The following is a 26,566-nucleotide window of genomic DNA, read 5'->3' as shown; positions in this document are numbered from 1 at the left end:
GAGCAGCAGGGGCAATACTCAAATTTGTGATATTTCACGAATATTTTGTAGAATATTCATCATATATTCGCAAATTCAAGAATTTTGCTATTATTTTCCTGATTGCGAAACTCGGCAATGTAATATTCGCGTAAAGAGCGCGCAATACAGGCGTGGGTCACTTTTGCTACATTTTCCAAGCTGCTAAAAGTTTCCTGAGACTGCAGAAAATGGTTGGCACGGCAAACATTAAAAATGGCTTTTATATTCGCGATTGCGCTAATCTGCAATTCATGATGTGCATATTTTGCCGCAATATGTGAAACTTCACATTTTAGCAGGTCTGACTACATATTACTGATTGGTGCACTAAGTATTGTTGTGACATCATAGCACTATGTCTGTAGCATGTACCTATGGAAATCAGAACCTACACTATACTAGCTACACAGCTACACTATATCACTATCTAACCTACACTAACTATCTCCCACTAACTATTATATATATAAACTAACTAACTAACACAGCAATGACACTGTTGTATCTCTCAGAACTTCATAAAAACTGCAGAAAATGGCTGCTGGGGAGGTTCTTATATAGTAAGGGGTAGGCAACTTTCCTATTGGTTGCTAGGGATGTTGCTAAGCTCAGACAAAGACATTGCAGCCTTCTCATTGGCCCACAAGCAAGAAGGGAGGTTACTAATGGGGAAAAAAATAGAATATTGGAAATTACGAATATATAGCACTATATTCTAAATATTTGAGAATTCTTCAAGTGCTAATATTCGTGATTAATATTTGCTATTCGAATATTCGTGCCCAAAACTATTGCTTATCTGTCTCCTATCTATCTATTGTAAACCTATTTGGAATATATAGAGTTATTAACAAGTAATATGCAATTTTTGAGACCATAGCAAATAAAGTTGTTGCCCCTTGTGTTTTGGTTGAGTCTCTGAAGCATGGAATGTAGCCATTTAATTTATATTCATGAGAAGACTCTTTTTTCATATCAAAAGGCATGTTTATGCCCTGAGAATACCGTAACTACAGCAACACCATTAGAAAACCAATAATAAATTGCGCATAAACCATATAATGATTATGATTTACAACTGAATTGTGGAGATAGTCATTAAAAAGTCCATTTCCAAAACCAGGTTTGTGCAAGTACTCTGCATGCTAATCTGAAGAGGACAACTCTACAAGTGAAGGGTACTTGAACAGTCACAAGCCACTGGTGATGTATAACTGGTGCAGGGCCGCATCTGCTGCCAGTTTAATAGATTTATATTGAGATATATACATGTATTTTAACTGCATTATTAGAATTTGCATTTTCATCTGGATTTCTACATAAAAATGGTCATGCTAGCAAAAACTGTTTTTGAAAATAATTTTGCTTGTCAACTTTTCAATACACTATTGTAACTTTTATTATGAGAGCCGTGTAGAAGAAACTTACTAATATTAACCCCTTCACGCACTGTGCCATACATGTGTAGTGTTGTATGTGGGCAGTTTGGGCAACCTGTCAGTGGGTGTCGGCCATAAAATACAGATGACACCCTGCTACAATGACCAGAATCATAAATAAATCAGATCCTGGTCATTTAACCGCTTTGATGCTGCAGTCAATACCATGACATCTAAGTTTTGTCAATGTGTGTGACATCCTTTGTTCATCTCACTGTCACTTGTGCAAGCTCCTGAATCCATCTAATTGCTCATGCATTAGGGAGAGGAAAACTTCTGGCCCAGTCCACAGCAAAAGGAACATCCTGTTAGACCCGAATTTTAATTCTAAAGTAGTGTTGAGCTCACATGAAGCTTGAAACAAATGTAATATCATAAAATAAAAAATATTTGAGATGTCCGTTAGTTACATGCTCTACCAACGCAATGGTTTTGTTGTCAGAGGGCATAAATTCAAGCTCCTGGGTACCCCCTTTTGATAGACCCTTACAGATATGTACAATATAGGTTAGTGAAAATATAGATTTACTTCTTGTTAAAGCACATTAATAGACCCCTTTGCAGTACCCTGTGGGGCACTGCAAAATGCTGTAACTCAATGCTTTCTGAGTTGAATGTTCTGGATTATGGTTAAAGGTAGAATGCTTAGGTTACCAAGTGATGGACTTGGTCCACTCCCTGGTTGTTGAGTGTGAGTCTAGCAGAGCAAGGGAGAAGACCTAGATGGGGCAAGCTCTTGAGAATATCTTTCTCCGAGACTATAGCTGCAAAGAAGTTGTTCTATTACAAGAGGGCCCCTTGAAGAAAGAAACCAGACATCGTAGGAGGTCCAGAACCATCCAGACAGCTTCAAACAGCAAGGTATTCGCTAATTTATGGCAGAAAGGTTTTGCTGCTGTGGAAAAAATTATTGCCTCTGGAACCTACCATACTTTTAGATGGACTGGCCATCCATATATAAAGTTCTGCACCCTTCAGCCCTGGAACTGCAGAAGGAGTTAATAAGGACAGTATAGCATGCCTGTGGTTATCTTTGGAATCAGACTCAGGGAGCACTACAACTGCCATCATTGTTGTTGCCTCTACACTGCTATTCAGAGAAGATTGCACTTTCATATACTTTGGAACTGTGCCTTTTGCTGCTATATACTACTAATACTACTACTACTACTACTACTACTACTACTACCACCCTTAACTCAGTAAACTATATCTGTTACAATCAACCGCCTGGTTATTGACTCCAACATCAGCCATGTACTTCACCTGTACTCCTGCCTTGCACTCAGACAAACACATAACCTCAAGGGCACCTCACCTAACACAAGGTAGAAGCCCCAACTCTAGAGAGTGCCCCAAGGGAAGAAAGGGTGTGTTCTCCATTTACTTGCATGGACCAAAGGAGAGCAATGAAGTGTGAGTGCAACTATCACTAGCATATCCACTACCACTCCCATCCTCCTAACAACAATTTCCCTGTGATCTCACTGCACCATTATACTGTAAGTTGCTGGAGGTAACTTCTCTCTCCAACCCTCCCAGAGTCTGAGTGGCTGCAATGGGTGCCTCTGGCTGTGCAGATATTTGTGTGATTGAAAAGTATATTTGTATTTGTGACTGTAAATGTGTTTTTATGTTTTTTGAGGTAGTGACAGTTTCTTCAACTGTGCCATCTGGAGAGGTCTGTCCCTGGGTATCATGTTTGGGAGGGAATGCATGATTGGTCCATACTCGGATGGGAATGAATGGGTGTAAGATGGTGGGTTCCAGGGGCATAACTACCATAGCAACAGACCATGCGACTGCTATGGGGCCCAGGGCTAGAGGGGGCCCAGTTTTACGTGGGATTATTTCCTCTTCTACTGGAGGCAAAAACTTGGTCAGGACTCTACCCTCTAAAGGAACAACTTTCAGCAAATGCCGCAGTGCAAAAATGGCTCAAGGGTCACTGAAAACGGTTTAGGCAGAAACCCTTCTGTCCTGCATGGGGGGTCTGGTTTGATCCTTACTATGGGGCCCTTACTTCTTTATGTACGCCACTGATGGGTTTCCCATCTGGGTGCAGCCTAGTGCTACTTAGGCTTGGTACAGGTGCAAGCATGTGTCAAAGTTGGGTCTCAGGAGCTAGCTGTAGCCTGGGGGCACTTGGTTTGGTTGCATGAGAAGTGAGTAAGGTCAAATGGAGAAGACTGCCCCTGTGGAGACATTGAGCAAATGCTAGGGAGCCACTGCCATAACCAGAGATATCAAGAGTGTACTGCCACTTCTTCTGTTCATAGGACTGGGAGTACAGAGGAGAGAAAAGCTGAGAGAACTGCCTCATCGATATTTAATCATTGCAACCTGTTTGAAGTGAACTGTGTCTCTCTTCCTCTCAGAAGGTCGATGTGTTTTCCCTCCTGTCACCATAATTACTAACTAGCAGCCTCATTTCCAGTAAAGAATTGTTATTTAGCATTAACTTTGTCAGCAACTGATTGCGACTTTTAAGCACATCTGCCTTTCTCATCTTTACCACTGATCTCAGGGTCAGGGTTATCACTAAAACATTTCAATAATAGGGCTAAGATATCTTTGTATAGTATACACTGAGGTTGCTTGTTTTTAAAAGCTCCCCTGACGATAATCTGATCACAGGATATCCCGCTGCTGGAACTACCAGTAATCAGCGTTAATCTGCTAGGCAAGACAGCAAGTGCTCAATTTCCCTGCAGTGCCACCACAGGTGTAATTAAGCATTGCAGAATTCTCACTGAAGTGAATGAGCTTTCCTTGTCCCTGTTTTCTGAAGTACTGATTCAGAAAACTGCAAAGCATGTATAACACAGATTAAAAGACACAATGATTCATCACTTCTTATCAATGGTAAAATCTAAAATGAAGTTACATACGCGAGGATGGCAATAATTCTTTTTTACTTACATTCCAGATTGAAAAGACAGCCAGTGTGGTCAACTGATCTGTCTTTTCTGACACAAAACTGACTTTGTTCCCAGCCTGTTGCAGAATAGATACTGACCTCAATCAATAACAGAGCTAAAAGCCTAACAATCAAAGGGAAGTAAGGAAATAACTGATACAAGAGATAATAGATTGAGATACTAAAATGTTTCCTGAAGAAGCCTCTTAGATGGACTGTGACAAAACTTTGGTGGCTTAAATGGGAACAAATATGATGCAAAAATAGCAGCATTATGGAAATATGCAGATGTCCGGTAATTATATTATTTTCATGTGCTTTCCCTAGGGTGTGTAGAGAAATGAGAGGTCTCCATGGCGAATTTCAGACTGTGCCTCATTCTCCATTGACAGCACTGCCAAATCTACTTTTTAAATTAAAATTAATGTCCTCTAATGCTCCTTCAGTGACCCGGAGGAGAAACGAGAAGTATGAGAGTGTTGGTTGTGGCTGTAATGGTGGGTGTAGTACACATAGGTCACAGTGGTAATACTCACGTTGGTTCTCCCAGGGCCATGCAGTGAACAGAGAGCATATGCTTTCTTCTCTCAGAGTACTCTCTAGAGTTGGGGGTCCTGCCTGATGTTAAGTTCGGTGCCCTTGATGTAAGGTGTTGGGCAAGTGCAAAGCAGGAGAATCTGCCAGTGTATGGAGTCAGAAATCAGGTCAGTTCGCATTAATAAATGTCTTTACTAACGTGCAGACTAAGTAGGTCATTTAATACCCTTAAATATGCCTATATTAAGCATATGTCAGGTGCAGATTGTAGTGCAACGGTTAGTTGCGGCACAATCTGAAAATTTCCCCTGCTCATGCCAGGTCTAAAAAAATGGATATGGCATGGGTGGGGAAGGGGAAGGGCTGGCTGGCCTGTCTCATTTCCCATTTCCTATGGCTGTTTTAGGTGTAGAAAATTGTCTAAATGTAAGCCAGCTAGGAAGCTGCAAAAATCACAGAAAAGATTAAAAAAAAAAGATAAAAACATCCTGCACAATATGATTAATTAATATGCGGATGTCCCTGGCTACATTTATGAAAAAAAATCACAGAAAAAAAGAGCAGCACACTATATGTGCAGAGTCTGCGCTCCTCAACATAGATGCCCAATGGCATAGGTAGGTTTAGCGTAGGACCTGCCTGACCTGAGCCCACCTTGGCGGGTGTAGGTGGGCACAGATGTGTTTTGATCACAAAATATATTGGCTAAAAGTCTCAGATTTTATTACATCAGAGTAAGGGCTTAGTCCATATAAAATGCTTGCATCTATTTTGTTAGTGCATTTTTTTGTCAGCTAGGAAGCTGGCCAAAGCACTGACCTGCTGTCCTTGTGTCATGATAAATGATCACAGTACAGAAGGGGAGCAGGTCACTGCTGCATCCAGTGATTTGCATCAGGAAGTTTACAGCACAGCAAAACCATCAAGGCTGTGGACCAAAATAGAAAGAAGCCAGCGCAGGGAACGAGGTAAGTATGCTTCCGTTCACAGGTCTGGCCAAGAGGGCCACCCCGCCCCCCATTCAAAGGTGTACAATCCCTTTATATTTTTCTATAGATTCCCTAAATAAAGCTAAAATAGACAAAACATTCTCTAAAAAACATTAATATACAACTTAATAAATAAAAATGTTAGAGCCGTTAAACCACTACATGCACAGAAATTGTAGCTCCAGTATTGGAGCTATATAGCTCCATCCATTGTGCAGTAGAACTGCAGTGCTGCTCCCGTTCACTTCAATAGGTGGTGCTACAACTAAGCATCTCATCAGCAGGCGTCTGGACAGACCAACAATATTACAATCCTGGATAATTCAGGTAATACCTTTTCTGACTAGGTCATTAAGGGATTAATAATTTGGTGATACAGTCCTGATCAAAAGTTTAAGACCACTTAAAAAAATTGCAAAAAAATCATATTTAGCATGGCTGGATCTTAACAAGGTTCCAAGTAGAGCTTCAACATGCAACAAGAAGAAATGGGAGTGAGACAAAAGATTTTTTGAGCATTCAATTTAATGAAAACAACGAATAAACTGAAACAGGCTGTTTTTCAGCTGATCAAAAGTTTAGGACGACACCGCCCCAAAAAAACTAAACCCCCTCAAAACAGAAATCCAACTTCCAAACATGAACTCAGTAATGAGTAGCTCCGCCGTTATTGTTTATAACTTCAAAAATTTGTTTCGGCATGCTTGATGCAAGCGTTTCCATGAGGTGAGTGGGAACATTTCTCCAAGTGGTGAAGACGGCTTCACGAAGGCCATCTACTGTCTGGAACTGTTGTCCATTTTTGTAAACTTGCCTTGCCATCCATCCCCAAAGGTTCTCAATTGGATTTAGAACACGCAGGATGGGCCAAAAGAGTGATGTTATTCTCCTGGAAGAAGTCCCTTGTCCTGCGGGCATTGTGTACTGTAGCTTTGTCCTGTTGAAAAACCCAGTCGTTACCACACAGACGAGGGCCCTCAGTCATGAGGAATGCTCTCTGTAACATCCTGACATAGCCTGCAGCCGTTTGACGCCCCTGTACTTTCTGTAAGCTCCATTGTTCCACTGAAGGAAAAAGCACCCCAGACCATTATGGCGCCCCCTCCACTGTGGCGCGTAGAAAACATCTCAGGTGGGATCTGCTTGTCATGCCAGTAACATTGGAAACCATCAGGACCATCAAGGTAAAAAAAATTCTCATCAGAGAATAAAACTTTCTTCCACCTTTGAATGTCCCATGTTTTGTGCTCTCTTGCAAAGTCCAAACCAGCAGTTCTTTGGCATTCAAGGATACGAGGTCTTTGAAGACGTTTTTTGTTTTTGAAGCCCTTCAGTCTCAGATGCCGTCTGATGGTTATGGGGCTGCAGTCAGCACCAGTAAGGGCCTTAATTTGGGTCGAGGATCGTCTAGTGTCTTGACGGACAGCCAATTGGATCCAATTGGATCCTCCGGCTCAGTGCTGGTGACATTTTTTTGGGTCTTCCACTTGACTTTTATGCTCCATAACCCTCAGGATCATTTAAGAAATTCCAAATTACTGTCCAAATTACTGCGTCCCACCTCAGCAGCGATGGCGCGCTGTTCAACAACCCGACCACGTTCAAAAAGGGAGAGTTTTTTTGCCTTTGCCATCACAATGTGTGACTACCTGACAGAAAATGACAATGAAGCCACATCTTAGCACAGATTTGGCCTTTTAAAGGCATGGGGTCCTAAAATTTGGATCAGCTGAAAAACAGCTTGCTTCAGTTTAATCGTTATTTTCAATTAATTGAATGCTCAAAAAATGTTTTGTCTTACTCTCATTTCTTCTTGTTGCATGTTGAAGCTCTACCTGGAACCTTGTTAAGATCCAACAATGTAAAATATGATTTTTTGCCAGTTTTCAAGTGGTCCTAAACTTTTGATTAGGACTGTATTTGCGGATATCTGTGTTGTATTTATAGTACATTATCATGTAATGTGCACATTTTTCAGGTGTAATTTCCACCAACTTTGTGGAGTAAATAATTATAAATTTGTTAGGTCAGGTAGGTCATGCCCTCTTCTCAACCATGCCCAACAGCAAAAAGAATTTCTGCGCAAATTGTAATTACTAGAGACTGTAAAAATATTACAATACACTTGGAAAGTCTTTAGTTTAACTTTTATCACATTTTGTTATTTTGTGGCTGTGGACTAAAATATAAATAAATCAAGTTTCCTCTCAGACTGTGAGTAACAAGTTTCTCATTTGAAAGATTGAACTGCACTGCCCACTATCATTCCTACAGTGAAGCATGGTGGTGGCAACATCATACTGTGGTAGTGTTTTTCAGAGGCTGGGACAGGGGAACTGGTCAGGGTTGGGGAAAGCTGAATGGAGAAAAGTGCAAAGATATTTTTAATAAAAACCTGATCCAGTGCTCTGGACCACAGACTGGGCCAAACGTTTAACTTCCAATAAGACAATGGTCGTAAGCACACAGCCAAGGCAATCTAGCATCTCTGGAAATACCTGAAAATGGCTGTCCACTGACTGTCCCCATCCAACCTGACAGAACTTGAGAGGATCTGTAGAGAAGAACGGCAGAAAATCCGGCATCATAACCAAGAAGACCACCGCAAACAGTCCATTAGCCCAACCGCAAACTTCCCATTTGCACAAGGTTGGATACCAAGCTAGCCATGCCCCGTTGATGTCATTGAAGGTTTCTTCCTCCACCCAGCCACGTACAACACCAAGGGTCCCGGAAAGGTGAATTGAATAGATTTTTCGAATGGGGAGATGGTTAAAAAAATGCTGGCTCCTTTCCCTTTGTTTGAATCCACGGTCACTGCGTCTGTGCCGTGCAATTTACTGTCCCACCCGATATGAGTGCTATTTTCTATAGTTCTCTCTTCTCTTCAGTTTAATCCCTGTTACGTCCCCAATCTGGGGTTCATTTATTAAATAGATTTTTCGAACGGGGAGATGGTTAAAAAATTGCTGGCTCCCTCCCCTTTGTTTGAAATCACGCCACGGTCACTGCGTCTGCGCGTGCAATTTACTGTCCCACCCGATATGAGTGGCATTTCCTGTAGTTCTCTCTTCTCATCAGTTTAATCCCTGTTATGTCCCCAATCTGGGTCCATTTATTAAATAGATTTTTTGAACGGGTTGATGGTTAAAAAATTGCTGGCTCCCTCCCCTTTATTTGAATCCACGCCACGGTCACTGCGTCTGCGCCGTGCAATTTACTGTCACACCCGATATGAGTGCTATTTTCTGTAGTACTATTCCCATCAGTTTAATCCCTGTTACGTCCCATATCAGGGTGGGATTGCCTTTTGTGAAAAAAAATTTAGGCCGGGTATCTTCGACTGCCTTCACAGTGACAGACAAAACTCTGATACACCAAACTGAATTAATTTTAGGAACCGGGAGATGGAAAAAGCAGCTTGGTCGGTCCTCTTGGTCGGACTCCCAAGTTGGGGCACTGCGTGTGCACGGAGCAATGTGCTGTGACACCCTATATGAGTGGTGTCTTAACTAGTCCTATTCCTATCAGTTTAATCCCTGTGCCCTGTTACGTCCCCTATCCGGGGACGTGTGTCGAATTGATTAACCATTGTCGAATTAACGAACCATTACGACATCCTGGAATAATTTAGTTCTGAGCTTTGTACTTGATTTGTATTGGAATTGTTGGGGATTTTTTAAATTGTCTGCATTATTTCTAATAAACTATTAAGAGACTTTATTCTTGATTTTTTTTTTTTTATGCATTAAAAACCCACCCATACAACTTAAAAAAAGGAAATAAAAAAATTTAAGTTTTTTCTATGAAAAAACATCCAGCCGTCCCGATCGCTTTTGGTCTGATCATAATGAAGCAACGGCCTTATCATCTGGGGTGTGGCAACATTGCCAACACACTCATAGAGGTGATGATCGCTTCATTGTGATACGCAAGCCCCTTCACCACAACAAGGTAACGATCACAAAAGGGGAATTGACACTTGTATGTGCCTTTTTTTTGTTTTGTTTTTGCAGCCACAGTGCAGCACCAGAGGCCAGAAAAATTAGGCATGTACACATGCCTGAAAAACAATGTTATTGTTGCAGCCGCTGTTGTAGCAGCGGCCGGAAAAATTTATGTTTTCAAGGCAGAAAGGTGACTAAAACATTGCGGCTTGAACCCTAGTTGGTGGCGGAGAATTCACGAAAGTCATCCGGTATGCAGACATTAAATACAGCAGCGTGGGGACCATTTTGAGGCCAAGGCATGTCATCAGGCCTTTTGTTAGTTAAACGTATCCCCTACTGTCAGTCCCTTCGGGATCAATGCCTCTTTCATCTTAATGAAGGTGAGGTAATCAACACTTTTTTTGACCGAGGCGACTTCTTTTGTCAGTGACAATGCCTCCTGCTGCACTGACGGTACTTTCTGACAGGACACTTGAAGCGGGGCAGGCCAGAAGTTCTATTGCAAACTGGGATAGCTCAGGCCACAGGTCAAGCCTGCACACCCAGTAGTCAAGGGGTTCATCGCTCCTCAGAGTGTCGATATCTGCAGTTAAGGCGAGGTAGTCTGCCACCTGTTGGTCGAGTCATTCTCTAAGGCTGGATCCTGAAGGGCTGTGGCGATGTGTAGGACTGAAAAAGCTCTCCATGTCCTCCATCAACAACACATCTGTAAAGCGTCCTGTCCTTGCCGCCGTGGTCGTGGTAGGAGGAGGATTACTTTGACCTCTTCCCCAGTTAGATTCCCATTGTGCTGTGACATCCCCCTTACAAGCTGTGTAAAGCATATTTTTAGTTTGGTTTTGAACTGCTGCATCCTTTCTGACTTCCGGTAATTTGGTAACATTTCCACCACTTTCTGCTTATACCGGGGGTCTAGTAGCATGGCCACCCAGTACAGGTCGTTCTCCTTCATCCTTTTTATACGAGGGTCCCTCAACAGACATGACAGCATGAAAGACCCCATTTGCACAAGGTTGGATGCCGAGCTATTCATTTCCTGTTCTTCCTCCTCACTGATGTCATTGACGGTCTGTTCTTCCCCCCAGCCACGTACAAGACCACGGGTCCCAGATAGGTGACAACAATGAGCACCCTGGGATGCCTGCTGTGGTGGGTCTTCCTCCGCCTCAAAGCCACATTCCTCCTCTGACTCCTCTTCCTCATACTCCTCTTGCAGCGTTGCCGCAGGTCCGGCAAGTGATGATGACAAGGCTGTTTCTGGTGTTGATGGTGACCACAACTTTTCCTCTTCCTCTTCACGCTCATCTACAGCCTGATCCAGCACTCTTCGCAGGGCAAATGGGATGAGGTCGCTGATGGTGCCTTCGGTGCTACTGACTAGGTTTGTCACCTCCTCAAAAGGACGCATGAGCCTACAGGCATTGCACATGAGCGTCCAGTAACGTGGCAAAAAAAAAAACAGCTCCGCAGAGGCTGTCCTAGAACCCCGTCATAAAAATACTCGTTGATGGCTTTTTCTTGTTGGAGCAGGCGGTCGAACATCAGGAGTGTTGAATTCCAACGTGTCGGGCTGTCGCAAATCAAGCGCCTCACTGGCATGTTGTTTCGGCGCTGAATGTCTGCAAAGTGCGCCATGGCCGTGTAGGAACGCCTGAAATGGCCACACACCTTCCTGGCCTGCTTGAGGACGTCCTGTAAGCCTGGGTACTTAGACACAAAGCGTTGTACGATGAGATTCAACACATGTGCCATGCACGGCACATGTGACAACTTGCCCAAATTCAATGCCGCCAACAAATTGCTTCCATTGTCACACACCACTTTGCCAATCTCCAGTTGGTGCGGGGTCAGCCACTGATCCACCTGTGCGTTCAGGGCAGACAGGAGTGCTGGTCTCTGCTTTCAGGCACGTCAACCCCAAGACAGCGTGACACTGTCGTATCCGGGATGTGGAATAGCCCCTGGGGAGCTGAGGGGGTTCAGTTGATGTGCAGCCAGACGCCGCAGCAGAAAAGGACTCAGCCGAGGAGGTTATGGAAGAGGATGGAGTAGGAGTAGAGGAGGTGGCAGTAGGCCTGCCTGCAAGTCGTGGCGGTGTCACCAACTCCGCTGCAGAGCCATGCATTCCATGCTTGGCAGCCATCAGCAGGTTGACCCAATGCGCAGTGTAGGTGATATACCTGCCCTGACCGTGCTTTGCAGACCAGGTATCAGTGGTCAGATGGACCCTTGCCCCAACACTGTATGCCAGAGATGCCATGACTTCCTTTTCAATCACTGAGTAGAGGTTTGGGATTGCCTTATTAGAAAAAATATTTGTCCGGGTACCTTCCACTGTGGTGTCCTAATAGCGACAAATTTTTTGAAGGCCTCAGACTCCACCAGCTGGTATGGTAAAAGCTGGCGGGCTAAGAGTTCCGTCAAGCCAGCTGTCAGACGCCGGGCAAGGGGGTGACTCTGTGACATTGGCATCTTACGCGCAAACATTTCCTTGACAGACACCTGACTGTGGGCAGATGAGATGGAACTGCTGAAGGTGAGAGGCGGAGTGGCGGGTGGTTGAGAGGGGGCAAGGAGGACAGCAGTGGTTGACGTGGCTGAAGATGCTGGACCAGGAGGAGGATGGTGGCTTTGAGCTTGTGTGCTGCTTCTATTCGTCATTGTGTGTTGATCCCATAGGCGTTTGTGATGTGCGATCATGTGCCTTCGCAAAGCAGTTGTACCTAGGTGGGTGTTGGATTTCCCACGACTCAGTTTCTTTTGGCACAGGTTGCAAATGGCATCGCTGTTGTCAGAGGCAGACACACAAAAAAAATGCCACACTGCTGAGCTTTGCAATGACGGCATTCTGGTGGTGGCAACAGCATGCGTTGATTGGCGTGCTGTTTGGCTGACCCCGGGTGCCGATACATGCTGTCTGACTGTGCCACTAGCTCCTTGCAACGACCTCCCCCTGCTTCCTACTCGTGTAATGGTATGAGTGCAGGCCTAGCCAGCCACTAGCCAGTGGACACAATACAGTATGTGTGGGGGCCTGACACACACGGGCTTGCAAATGTGATTAGATCACAGTTAAATTTTAAATATAATTTTTTTTTCTGAAAGGTATTTGGGCGAATGACACCCTGTAACGGTATGAGTGCAGGCTGAACCGGCCACTAGCCAGTGGACACAATAGAGTATGTGTGGGCGCCTGACACACACGGGCTTGCTAATGTGATTAGATCACAGTTACATTTTAAATAGATTTTTTTTTCTGAAAGGTATTTGGGCAAATGACACCATGTAACGGTATGAGTGCAGGCCGAACCAGCCACTAGCCAGTGGACACAATAGAGTATGTGTGGGCACCTGACACACATGGGCTTGCAAATGTGATTAGATCACAGTTAAATTTTAAATATAATTTTTTTTTCTGAAAGGTATTTGGGTGAATGACACCCTGTAACGGTATGAGTGCAGGCCTAGCCAGTCACTAGCCAGTGGACACAATACAGTATGTGTGGGGGCCTAACACACACGGGCTTGCAAATGTGATTAGATCACAGTTAAATTTCAAATAGAATTTTGTTTTCTGAAAGGTATTTGGGCGAATGACACCCTGTAACGGTATGAGTGCAGGCCTAACCAACCACTAGCCAGTGGACACAATAGAGTATGTGTGGGGGCCTGACACACACGGGCTTGCTAATGTGATAAGATCACAGTTAAATTTGAATTTTATTTTTTTTTCCTGAAAGGTATTTGGGTGAATGACACCCTGTAACGGTATGAGTGCAGGCCTAACCAGCCACTAGCCAGTGGACACAATAGAGTATGTGTGGGCGCCTGACACACACGGGCTTGCTAATGTGATTAGATCACAGTTAAATTTTAAATATAATTTTTTATTCTGAAAGGTATTTGGGCGAATGACACCCTGTAACGGTATGAGTGCAGGCCTAGCCAGCCACTAGCCAGTGGCCACAATACAGTATGTGTGGGGACCTGACACACAGGGGCTTGCAAATTTGATTAGATCACAGAAAAATATTAAATAGAATATTTTTTTATCTGCAAGGTATTTTCTGTCACACCCTGTATGAATGGTGTGCACTGTGCACACAGTGCTGTCTATGACTGAGCCTGCAGCCTCTCACACATGGGCAGCCAGGCAACTGCAATATATACAGTGGGATGTGAAGGTTTGGGCAACCTTGTTAATCGTCATGATTTTCCTGTATAAATCGTTGGTTGTTACGATAAAAAAATGTCAGTTAAATATATCATATAGGAGACACACACAGTGATATTTGAGAAGTGAAATCAAGTTTATTGGATTTACAGAAATTGTGCTATAATTGTTTAAACAAAATTAGGCAGGTGCATAAATTTGGGCACCACAAAAAAGAAATGAAATCAATATTTAGTAGATCCTCCTTTTGCAGAAATTACAGCCTCTAAACGCTTCCTGTAGGTTCCAATGAGAGTCTGGATTCTGGTTGAAGGTATTTTGGATCATTCCTCTCTTTACAAAACATCTTTAGTTCATTCAGGTTTGATGGCTTCCGAGCATGGACAGCTCTCTTTAAGTCACACCACAGATTTTAAATTATATTCAGGTCTGGAGACTGAGATGGCCATTCCAGAACGTTGTACTTGTTCCTCTGCAAAAAAGCCTTAGTGGATTTTGAGCAGTGTTTAGGGTCGTTGTCTTGTTGAAAGATCCAGCCCCAACGCAGCTTCAGCTGTCACTGATTCCTGGACATTGGTCTCCAGAATCTGCTGATACTGAGTGGAATCCATGCATCCCTCAACTTTGACAAGATTCCCAGTCCCTGCACTGGCCACACAGCCCTACAGCATGATTGAACCACCACCATATTTTACTGTAGGTAGCAAGTGTTTTTCTTGGAATGCTGTGTTCTTTTTCCTCCATGCATAACGCCCCTTGTTATGGCCAAATAACTAAATTTTAGTTTCATCAGTCCACAGCACCTTATTCCAAAATGAAGCTGGCTTGTCCAAATGTGTTTAGCCCACCTCAAGCGGCACTTTTTGTGCTGTGGGCGCAGAAAAGGCTTCCTCTGCATCACTCTCACATACAGCATCTTCTTGTGTAAAGTGCGCCGAATGGTTGAACGATGCACAGTGACTGCATCTGCAGCAAGATGATGTTGTATGTCTTTGGTGCTGGTCTGTGGGTTGACTCTGACTGTTCTCACCATTCATCGCTTCTGACTATCCGAGATTTTTCTTGGTCTGCCACTTCGAGCCTTAACTTGAACTGAGCCTGTGGTCTTCCATTTCCTCAATATGTTCCTAACTGTGGAAACAGACTGCTGAGATCTCTGAGACAGCTTTCTGTATCCTTCCCCTAAACCATGATGGTGAACAATCTTTGTCTTCAGGTCATTTGAGTTGTTTTGAGACCCCCATGTTGCTACTCTTCAGAGAAAATTCAAAGAGGAAGGAAACTTACAATTGACCCCCTTAAATACTCTTTCTCATAATTGGATTCACCTGTGTATGTAGGTCAGGGGTCACTGAGCTAACCAAGCCAATTAGAGTTCCAATAATTAGTTCTAAAGGTTTTGCAATCAATAAAATGACAACAGTGCCCAAATTTATGCACCTGCCTAATTTTGTTTAAACAATTATAGCACACTTTCTGTAAATCCAATAAACTTCATTTCACTTCTCAAATATCACTGTGTGTGTCTCCTATATGATATATTTAACTGACATTTTTTATCGTAACAACCAACGATTTATACAGGAAAATCATGATGATTAACAAGGTTGCCCAAACTTTTGCATCCCACTGTATATATATGAAAAAAAAAAAAAAAGCAGACTGATGTACCAGCCCTGAAAAGGGCTTTTTGGGGTGCTGTCTGGACGCTGTCCTTACAGCAGATGAGTCTGTGGACACAGAACAATGCCCTAGCTAACGGTTTCCCTATTGAATCAGCAGCAGCAGCACTCTCCCTCCTCTCTCTGTGAATGCAGCTTCCGAATGAATCTAAAATGGATGCTGTCCTGGAGGTGGGAGGGTCTGGGAGGGAGGGTCTGCTGCTGATTGGCTGGAATGTGTCTGCTGACTGTGAGGTACAGGGTCAAAGTTTACTCAATGATGATGTATAGTGGGCGGACCGAACATTGCATATGTTCGCCCGTAGCGCCGAACGTGAACAAGCCGGCGAATAGTTCGGGACATCACTAACCAGAAGGTCATTTAGCTTTAAGTTCCCTTTAAATGCACCTCCAAATATTTTTGTTCATCTATTATAAAACAATAAATGATATGACCTTTTTAAACATTCAAGGCATTATAGAAAGCACTGACATTTTATTTCCAGAAGAATAATTTCTAACCATCCCTAGTACGTAGGATTTAATAGTATTGTTGCCTAGCATGCATTAATACATTTGCAACTAATTACAGCACTAAAGAAAGGTAATATAAGTTATTATACTGCACTCCAATTGACTGGAGCATCTAAAAGTACATTGCTAACTACAAAGGGAAATTAATGTGAAAGGATCATTTTGTATTGTACTGTTAGTTCTTAGAACTGGAAATACTATTAGTAATATAATTACAATGCCTGTCAGATGTTCTTTTTAAAATGTCTTCTTGACAAGAATTAGGTTTGTTTTTGTTTCAGAAGAGTTATATTTTTTAAGCTTCTAAACAATTGTCTTTTGGTACATATAAAATTAAAGGGTAGGGAAATTTGTAGGCAGAAGCTTGTCCAAAGTCACACAGGCATTTACTCAAACAGTTTCTAATTTCGAATTGCTTAGTATAATACATTGCAGACAGGTGTAGCAAATATTAACTTAGCAATTAATTTGTTAAATACACTGTTCTAGCAAACCTTAACCTCCGTTTTAATGGCTTTTGTTGCATTAAAGGGGTTGTGCAGCCTGTTTATCTTGATTACCTATCCTAAGGACAGGTCATCAATATCTGATCGGCAGGGGTCCAACACCAGCACCCCCTCTGATCAGCTGTTTGAAGAGGAGGAGGAAAGAGGAAACTTCCTCTTCATTACACTGCCATCATCTCAGAAGTGCAGTGTAAATACTAGTACTCGCTCCATTCACTAGGAAACAGGGTGTAGGGGCCTTCTAACTGAGTGATACTAAGAAGAATCTGTCTTCAGTACTCTACTGAGCACTGAAGACGTCTATGTGTATCAAGTCAGATAGGGAGGGTGACGGCCTTTAATACAGCACATGTGCTCAGTAGACCTGAAGACTGATAGGTTCTCCTTAGCATAGCTGAGTTAAAGCTTTCCTAAAAGACTGTTTAGAACCCATTTTCTAGTACAAAGAAACATATTTCCCTAATAAAAAATATTTTAAAAAAGTTTACCATCCGTGTCCCATCCCATCGATTTAACTTTCAGTGTAAAGTTTGATGCAACCAGTGTATTCAATGTATTAAGTCAGTGTCATGTTATGTTTGTTACATTTGTATTTCCTTAACCTTTATCCAACATTTACCATAAAGTGTTTTTTGTGTTTTTTTATGGCATATACCAGGATAACAAATACTGAAACCTCTGCTTGAAATGCAAAATACAAGTGTATGGTCTCTTTCCAAATATCATCAAATTCTCCCAAAAAGACCTGGGCTATTGTTCTAAAACATACATTTTATTGAATATAATTAAAATAAGGGTACACATTAATGTTAACAACGTGGTGAGATATACCAAAACAAATAATACGACATAACGAAATGCACCTGCAAACCAGTAATTCCAGAATGGTAAATGGAAAGGTCTTACCCAACCCGGATTAACAAGATGTCTTATAGGGCTTTGCCAGGTGCTGTCCTTTATTAGTAATGGAGAAGCGGGTGCTTTTGTCTGGGTTACTATAAGACCTATAAGGCCCTAAACTAAAGTCCCTACCTGATTAGTGGGTAGGGGGCTGGGGGTCCCTGCCTAACAAAATACAGAGCATACCGATAGGGGTGACCCCGTCAGGAACCTGTCCCTATATGGGACCTAAACCTCAATCTGTTCCTCACTTATGTCCTGACATGTCATGTTTCGTCCCTCAGGGGGACTCTTCAGGGGCAATAAAAGTGAAGATTGCACTTTAAAAAAGGACAAAAAGTTACAAAACAAAAATGGGTTAAAAAATACCTGAATGGGCCATACTGTCTTCTCATATGTATAAAGCCAAAGACAGTACCACTAGGAATGTGAGGATTTTTGATCTACTAAACACTTCCTAGATAGTGTTTTTGTTTTGTCCTACTGAAGGGGATGAGCCATGGCTGCAGTGCAAAAGCACAGCCACTATACAATGTATTGCACTGTGCTTAGAATACTGTAAGGAGGCGGCAGTGCGTACCAAAGCCCCAAGGCCTCTTTCAATAGCTGACCAGTGGAGGTGCCAGGATTCAAACCCCCATAGATTAGATACTGATGACCTATCCTGAGCATACTGTAGGTCATCAGTACTGTACTGTAAAATCCCTTCAACACATCCCAATTCTGTACAAATCACCATGTTTTGCCTGTTCAAATAGATCATTTAATTCATTAGAATTTGATGCTTTAAAAAAAGGACTTTGCTTTAAAAACAGTTGTCTCTTGATTGTTCTGCTGCTGGGATCACCAGAGATCAACTATGATCTATCAACTTGTTAGGAAATTTTCCTGTAGCATCACCACAGGGAAGATGAAGCACTGCACATACGCCATAGAAATCAATGGGCTGTCTGTGAAATGTACGGACATGCTGAGTCCTCCAAAGTGACACTGCTTTTTGGAGCTGCTCTCCATTCTGGCCAGTGAAGGAAAGTCAAGAACAGGAAAAAAGTTGTAACCCATCTGCTAACTCGGAATTCCCTAAAAAAAATAGTATTTAAAATGGGCTTTCAGAACAAGACACCCCTTGAAATAAAATAAGGTTACCTTACTTTAGTCTTTGCTGTTCCTAAAGTCTGTTCTAATCTACACTAATAAAAATTGCATACTCAGAAAGAACCTTTGAAAAAAAAAACTGTTAAAATGATTGTAAAACTACCAAAAATGTTTCTATGGATGAGTCACCAGACACCTTACACAGATGGCTGACTAAAATAGAACAAAGCTTTTCTTTCCCATAGAGATACAAACGGTTTATTAATAATGTGAGAAATAGCACTCTGCACAGTGTGAATAATATTAACGTCACATGAATGGCAAAGCTTGTATGACGAAAAATAAGAGGATGTTTTTGTGCTCTTTGATTTTTACTTAACATTTATATTGGAAATTTACAGTAGGATGTCTGCGTTCTATCTGTTTCCGAGAGGATATAAATACAAAGCAGAGGCGTAGATTTGTGCTCACTACTCTTGATGACAGTACAGCTGATGGAGTCAAGCTTTATAGGAGCCAACATAAGCAGTAGAAAAATGTTATACCGTATTTTTCACCCTATAAGACACACCGACCCATAAGACACACCTAGGTTTTAGTGGAGGACAATAAGAAAAAAATAGTTTTCATTAGATCTTAGATCAGCCCACCAATCAGACCCCCAATGTTATTCAGACCTCAGCTGACAGCCCCAATCAGACCCCAAATGTTAATAAGACCCCAATAAGACCTCATCTCAGACCTCAATGTAAATGACCCTCAATCAGACCTCAGATAAGAACCCCATGCCTCCCAGAAGTCTCCAGCAGTGTCATATCAGCCCCCATTGCTTCATATCAGCCCCCATGCCTCTTATTAGCCCCCATATCAGCCCTTATGCCTCATTAGCCCTCATATCAACCCTTATGCCTCATTAGCCCCCATTATCAGCCCTTATGTCTTATTAGCCCCAATATCAGCCCTTATGCCTCATTAGCCCCAATATCAGCCCTTATGCCTCATTAGCCCCATATCAGCCCTTATGCCTCATTAGCCCCATATCAGCCCTTATGCCTCATTAGCCCCATTATGCCTCTCAGTAACCCCCATTATGCCTCTCATTAGCCCCCACTATGCCTCTCATTAGCCCCCATTATGCCTTTTATTAGCCTTGGTTATGCCTCTCAGCTCCCATCAGCTTCATGTTTTATAAAATAAAAAAAACACTTACCTCTCCTGCTCCTGGACCCTGCCGCTTCTCACCGCCCGCAATCTTCTTCCTCCTGCTTTCGGGTGTGCTGTGAAGGCTGCACACAGCGTGAGATCACAGAGTGCACTCACGCTGTGCACAGCCTGCACAGTCGACAGTGGAGGACCAGGAAGCAGTGAGTACAAAGCCTTTACTGCTTCCCGGTCCTCCGGTACTAATCAGTGCTTCCGAAAATGGAAGCACTGATTAGTATTCACCCCAAAAGACGCAGTGCGTTTTATGGGGCAAAAAATATGGTATTTTAGTTTTTTATAGTTAGATGGAACTGACTAAAGACTCCTGCATATGGCAGTTCCATGTGTTCAGATCTGGTAAGTGGAACATACAGTGACTCTGAGTTAGGTACTGTATGTACCATTATATAGTGCCATCATAAGTCACTCTATTCTCCTCTGTAAGGTATAATTCCAGGAGGGGAGAATACCTCTATAGCCTGGCATGTGTGCCTAAGGCCTAACAACAGTATTACTATGTATGTAGCATGTAACAGATCTAGGTAGTAGTGATGGGTTTCCACTTGTCCCAAATTAAAGGGGTTGTCCCTTTATGTTCTACAGTTTTCAAACCAGGACCTGGATCTGAATACTTTTGTTATGTAATGTAATTAAAACTATAACATAGCCACTGAGGTTTTCAATAAAATGTATCTGTATAGCACCACACGCTGTTTATTTTTTTTCTTTGGCTCACTTTGATGGTCACACATGCTCAGTATCATTCTTCAACTGTCTTCTCAGTTGTGATAGGGAGAGCTGAGACCAAAAGGTAAACCCCCTAGGGGAGAGTGTCAATGTCTAAAACATAACTTTTAATTAGATATAAAGATAAAACACACCATTGTGATGCAAAATTATAAAAATATGGGGGGTCCAAGCCTGGTACCCCAACCCCAACACTGGTAGATAAAGAATGATCCTGCTCCACCTAGTGAAAGATGTGAGCACTCTTACCAGACCAATATGTGTGATGGGACGAGGAGAGATTTCCAGGGAGGCAGATCCGGAGGACAACAGATGTAAGTCCAATGAAAAGCCACAGTAATCGACAGGGTCTGTACAGATAGAGGAGCTCTGTTCCCTATTATACCCTATCCCCCCCCCCCCGATAGGGGTGACCCCTTCCGGATACCTGTCCCTACTCCGGGCCTGATCCCTAACTCTTGATGATATCCCGACGTGGCACGTTTCTGTCCGTGTCGACTCTTCAGGGGAATTCATACAAAATGAAAATGCTGCAGGTGTACAGCCTGCAGCTGCACCTCGGTCAAATATACATATACTCATAGATGCCCCACAGGTAAGAGGGTGCACACATGTGGAGGAGCTGATAATCCTACGCTAGTAGGTCAGGGTGATATGATAATCCTATGTTGCGGGTCCCCTATGGTTGGGGGAAAAAACTACCAGCAGGAGAGCTGAGACCCCCTTAGCTGTAGCAGAAAAGAGACTCCCCTTGAGCTGTCAGCTTTGTATAAATCTAGCAGAGCAATGAATGGGGAGATCTTTGAATGCAGGAGTGGACTGCGAACCCTACAAGTAACCCCATGTTGTAGGCGATACAGTTTGACAGAAGGAGGGGCAACACAAGTAGGCAGGACCAAAAGAAGTAGGCAGGGACAACAGAAGTAGGTGGGGGCCAGCAGTACCTTAGTGCTACACAAAATACTGCCCCAGCAGAACCAAATACCACAGTGAAGCATAAAATCAGGGCCGGCGCCACCTGTAAGGTGACCTAGGCAGCCAATTTAGCAGGGGGTGCCGGCCCTGTGCGGTTTAAAAAAAAAAAGCGTTGCCGCAAGTTTTTTTTTTTTAAGTACGGCGGCGGGCCCCTTACCCGCACCGGGCGGCTGCCGCACTGCCCGGGCTGGTGCGTCTATAATTGTGCCTGCCTGAAGAGAGGGATTGACAGGAGGGAAGCGCCTCTAATGTAGCATTGCCGAGCTCTGTTCGGTCCGCGGTACAGGAGCTTTTGTTTCCTGTACCCGGCCGGACTGACAGGAACTGCTCACTTAGTGTGCACTTCCTTTCAGTCCTGCCAGGTACAGGAAACAATTGCTCCTGTACCACGGACCGAACAGAGCTCGACCACGCTACATTAGAGGCGGGGGGGGGGGGGGGATGAGAGTGACAAGGGGGGGGAGATGAGAGTGACAAGGGAGGGGGGAGTAAATGAGAGTGACAAGGGGGGGAGTAAATGAGAGTGACAAGGGGGGGAGTAAATCAGAGTGACAAGAGAGGGGGGAGAAGAGAGTGACAAGGGAGGGGGAGAAGAGAGTGACAAGGGAGGGGGGGAGAAGAGATTGACAAAGGAGGGGGGAGAAGAGTATAGCGGAGAGGCAGGGTGAAGTGCAGTATCTCCGCTGGTAGACAGGAACCATCAGAATGAAATGCAGGTAGCGTGTATAAATCCCATCCCTCCAAGAACTAGACGACACATAGCTTGGAGGTGAACTACTTGGCTGCTAGCTTGCAGCCCTTTTTATTACATGCTCCCCTAAAGGAGAGGGACATTATCATACATTACCCGATAACATTGTAGTTACAACCCACACATATTCCTCCCCTCTGTCTAGGAGATAATTGAATCAATCACTGTATCTCCCCCATTATCTCCTAAACTGAAAAGTTACTACACAATGGGACAATAGAAACACACCCAGCATGGTACAAATGAATCCATTAAGCCCAGAAACAGGGAAATAACATGCAATATGCCCAAGTTCTGTATTTAAAGTGCCAAATCGCCCAGGGCCCATAGTCACAGGGATTGTCACGGATACAGTCCAACAGTTCTCAATGTGGCTGGATTTGCCACAATGCTCCCCCAGAACCAAGCCGGCATACACAGTCTGATCCAAACGGATCGGCTTGGGGAGGTCCGGAAGAGTACCCAACGATCATTGTTCAAGGTCAGTTTGTCTGGACAACCCGTCGGCATTACCATTCTGCTTCCCAGGGCGGTAGTGAATTGTCAAGTCAAACGGCTGCAGCGCTAAACTCCAGCGCAACAGTCGGACATTGTCTCCAGACACCCTGTTTGGCCATACCAAAGGGTTGTGATCGGTGAGTAGCGAGAACTGTTGTCCATAAATGTACGGCTGTAATTTCTTTAAGGCCCACACCACGGCCAAAGGCACTCCTTTTCGATGGCGGCGTAGCTTACCTCTCGGGGTAACAATTTCCTGCTTAAGTAAGCTACAGGATGCTCGCCGCCATCAGCTCCGACTTGGCTCAGTACTGCTCCCAATCCAAACATTGAAGCGTCTGTGTGGACAAGAAAACGTTTAGTTGGATCAGGAGCGGCCAAGACAGGAGCATTTATCAAAGAGTCTTTCAGTTTTTGGAATGCCTGTTCACACTCTGGGCTCCAGGTGACAATCTTAGGGAGATTTTTACGGGTAAGGTCAGTGAGGGGTTTTGCTACGGCGCTATAATTGGGTACAAATTTCCGGTAATACCCAGCGGTACCTAAGAAAGCTAATACCTGGGTCTTGGTGCGGGGGGTTGGCCATTTGGCGACAGCCTCAATTTTAGCGGGTTCTGGCTTCTGTTTCCCACTACCCACCCTGTGTCCCAGATACTGAACTTCTGCCATCCCTATATGGCACTTGCTGGGTTTTAGGGTCAGGTTGGCTTCCCGGATCCTATCTAGGATAAACCCGATATGGGTTAAATGTTCTTCCCAGGAGCTGCTGAATATGGCGATATCGTCTAAATATGCGCACGCAAACTCCTGGGATCCTTCCAATAGCCGATCTACCATCCTCTGAAAGGTAGCCGGGGCGTTCTTCATCCCAAATGGCATGACCTTAAACTGGTACAGGCCAAATGGGGTGACGAACGCCGACTTGGGGATGGCATCCTCGGATAGGGGAATCTGCCAGTACCCCTTACACAAATCTATCATCGTGAGGTACTGACCACGGGCCATCTTATCTAAGAGTTCGTCTATCCTGGGCATAGGATAGGCATCTGATACCGTCTTGTCATTCAACTTCCGGTAGTCTACGCAGAAACGGGTCATGCCGTCCCGTTTCGGCACTAGAACTACCGGGGAAGCCCAGGGGCTGTCGGAGTGTTCTGTCACCCCAAGCTCTAACATTTCGTCAATCTCCTTACGCATGTGTTCCTTGACAGATTCAGGGATGCGGTAAGGGGGTTGACGCATGGGCAGCTGACCAGGGGTCTCCACTCGGTGAGTGGCTAGGGGGGTATACCCTGGTACATTAGAGAAGGTTTCGCTTTTCTCTCGTAAGAGATCTACAATCTGGTCCCTTTCCTGCGGGTTTAATCTTTCCCCCAATTGTACCTCTCCCAGGTCTTCGTTCCGGTTCTCCATTCCCAGGAGATCAGGGAGAGGTAAATTGTCCATATCTTCTGCAGCAGAGGCGCAAATAGCATTTACCTCCTCTGGGCGTTCATGATATGGTTTTAACATGTTAACATGGAGCATCCGCCTAACTCCTGCTCCAGTACATGGACCGATCACATAGGTGGTGTCGCAGACTTGTTCCACCACCTTGTATGGGCCCTGCCAGGAAGCCTGCAGTTTATCATTCTTAACAGGTTTAAGGATCAACACCTTTTCCCCCACTTGAAAACTGCGGTCCCTGGCACCTCTATCATACCATCGGCGCTGCCGGCTCTGGGCTGCCTGGAGGTTAGAGCGTACGGTCTCGGTTAGCTCCTCCAAGCGGTCCCGAAACTCCAGCACATATGGTACAACAGGGGTACCCTCTATCGTGACTTCCCCCTCCCAATGTTCCCGGATTAAATCTAAGGGGCCCCTTACCCTCCGTCCGAACAATAACTCGAAAGGTGAGAACCCAGTGGACTCTTGAGGCACCTCCCTGTATGCGAACAAGAGGTGGGGCAAAAACCGCTCCCAGTTCTTCTGGGTCTCCATGAACGTACAGAGCATTTGTTTCAATGTTCCGTTAAACCGTTCACAGAGGCCATTAGACTGGGGGTGGTAGGCCGAGTTTATAATCGGCTTTACCCCACATGTTTTCCACAACTGGCGGGTGACCTCAGCGGTGAACTGGGTGCCCCTATCAGAAATAATCTCTCGGGGGAAACCCATGCGAGAGAATATTTTAATAAGGGCCTCGGCTACGGTCTCGGCATGAATATTAGTCAATGCCACTGCCTCAGGGTAACGGGTGGCGTAATCTACTACCGTCAGGATAAACCGCTTCCCCGAGGGGCCGGGTTTAGCTAGGGGTCCAATAATGTCAACAGCTACCCTACTGAAGGGTTCTTCAATTATAGGGAGGGAGTGTAACTTAGCCTTATATTTATCTCCTCGCTTCCCTACTCGTTGGCAAGTGTCACACATTTGGCAATACTGCCGAATGTCTTTGGAGATACCGGGCCAAAAGAAGTTCTGCGTTAACCGGTGTTTAGTCCGACTAATCCCTAAGTGTCTTGACAGGGGGATGTCATTAGCAATGCGTAGTAACTCACGTCGGTATCTCTTAGGTACTACTAACTGTCGCATAGATACGGGAACTGTACCGGCTACTGTCTTATCTGCATATCCATACAGCAACCCCTTTTCCCCACCCATATCTCTCCCCCTCTAACCCAGTTTGGCTTCCTGCTACTTTATCTTTATATACTTGCAAGGAAGGGTCATTAGCTACCTCACTACCAAACTCTAATGGGGGGGCCCAAGGGATAACAGGGGTATTGTTCTTTACCTGAGCCTCAGCGTGATTTGCCGGTGGGTTGGTGTGGGCCTGCTGCCTGGTAACAACAGGTAAAGCTTCCTGGAGGTTCCGTTGTGGCACAAACGCCGAAGTCAGCTCCCCCAAATCGTTGCCCAAAATAATATCCGCTGGCAAATCTTGCATGAGCCCCACTTCCACATTTCCAGACCCCGCTCCCCAATTCAAATGTACCCGGACAGTAGGAATCTTGTAGATATTACCCCCGGCTACTCGAACAGCTACACATTCACCGGTGAGCTGGTGAGCAGGGATCAAGTGATTCCGAACCAAGGTGATGGTGGCGCCCGAATCTCGTAATCCCTGGCGGCTCCTGCCATCTAGGTGGACGGCCTGGCAATGGCCTTGTCTGTTGTCAGAGGCTGCCTGTATCGGGTTGGCCTCGTGTAGAATGCCCAAGGGTTCCCCTGGAGGCATTGGCACCAATTGCTGCTGGGAAAACTCATTTTGGAAGCAGTGTACTGCCGCTGGGCGATGAATCTGCTGGCTAGGGTTTCCCCAGTTGGAACGGTTTCGGTTCCTGGGACAATCTTTCTGGATGTGCCCCTGCTGCTTGCAAATATGGCATCTGACCTGCGGGCGAGACTGGTATCTGGGTGCTTGTTGGTAGTTGCCCCCACTTGATCTGTAGGGTGCTGGACTGGATGCTGGAACGGGTGCTGGAACGGGGTTAGTTGTAGGGGCCCCGGAAAGGGGTCGTTGTGCAACCTTCTGTGCCCGCCGGGCATCTTGGTACTCGTCTGCCATAGTAGCTGCCACATGTACGGTATTGGGTTTGCGATCCCGTAACCAGTTTTGTAATTCGTCAGACAGTCCTTGAAAAAATTGCTCCAGTAATAACAATTGTAACAGCTCTTCCAGCT

At 44.4% G+C, this 26,566-nt stretch overlaps 1 protein-coding gene across 1 annotated transcript in view; it reads right to left on the bottom strand.

Moving 5' to 3' along the window:
* The window catches only part of CPNE4 (copine 4), a 479,073-nt gene that overhangs the window by 225,333 nt on the left and 227,174 nt on the right, over positions 1 to 26,566 (bottom strand). The gene's annotated exons all lie outside the window — the stretch shown is intronic.

Source organism: Bufo gargarizans, chromosome 5 (genome assembly GCF_014858855.1).
Source record: "Bufo gargarizans isolate SCDJY-AF-19 chromosome 5, ASM1485885v1, whole genome shotgun sequence".
Taxonomy (NCBI): Eukaryota; Metazoa; Chordata; class Amphibia; order Anura; family Bufonidae; genus Bufo; species Bufo gargarizans.
This window is presented reverse-complemented; position numbering and strand designations above follow the sequence as displayed.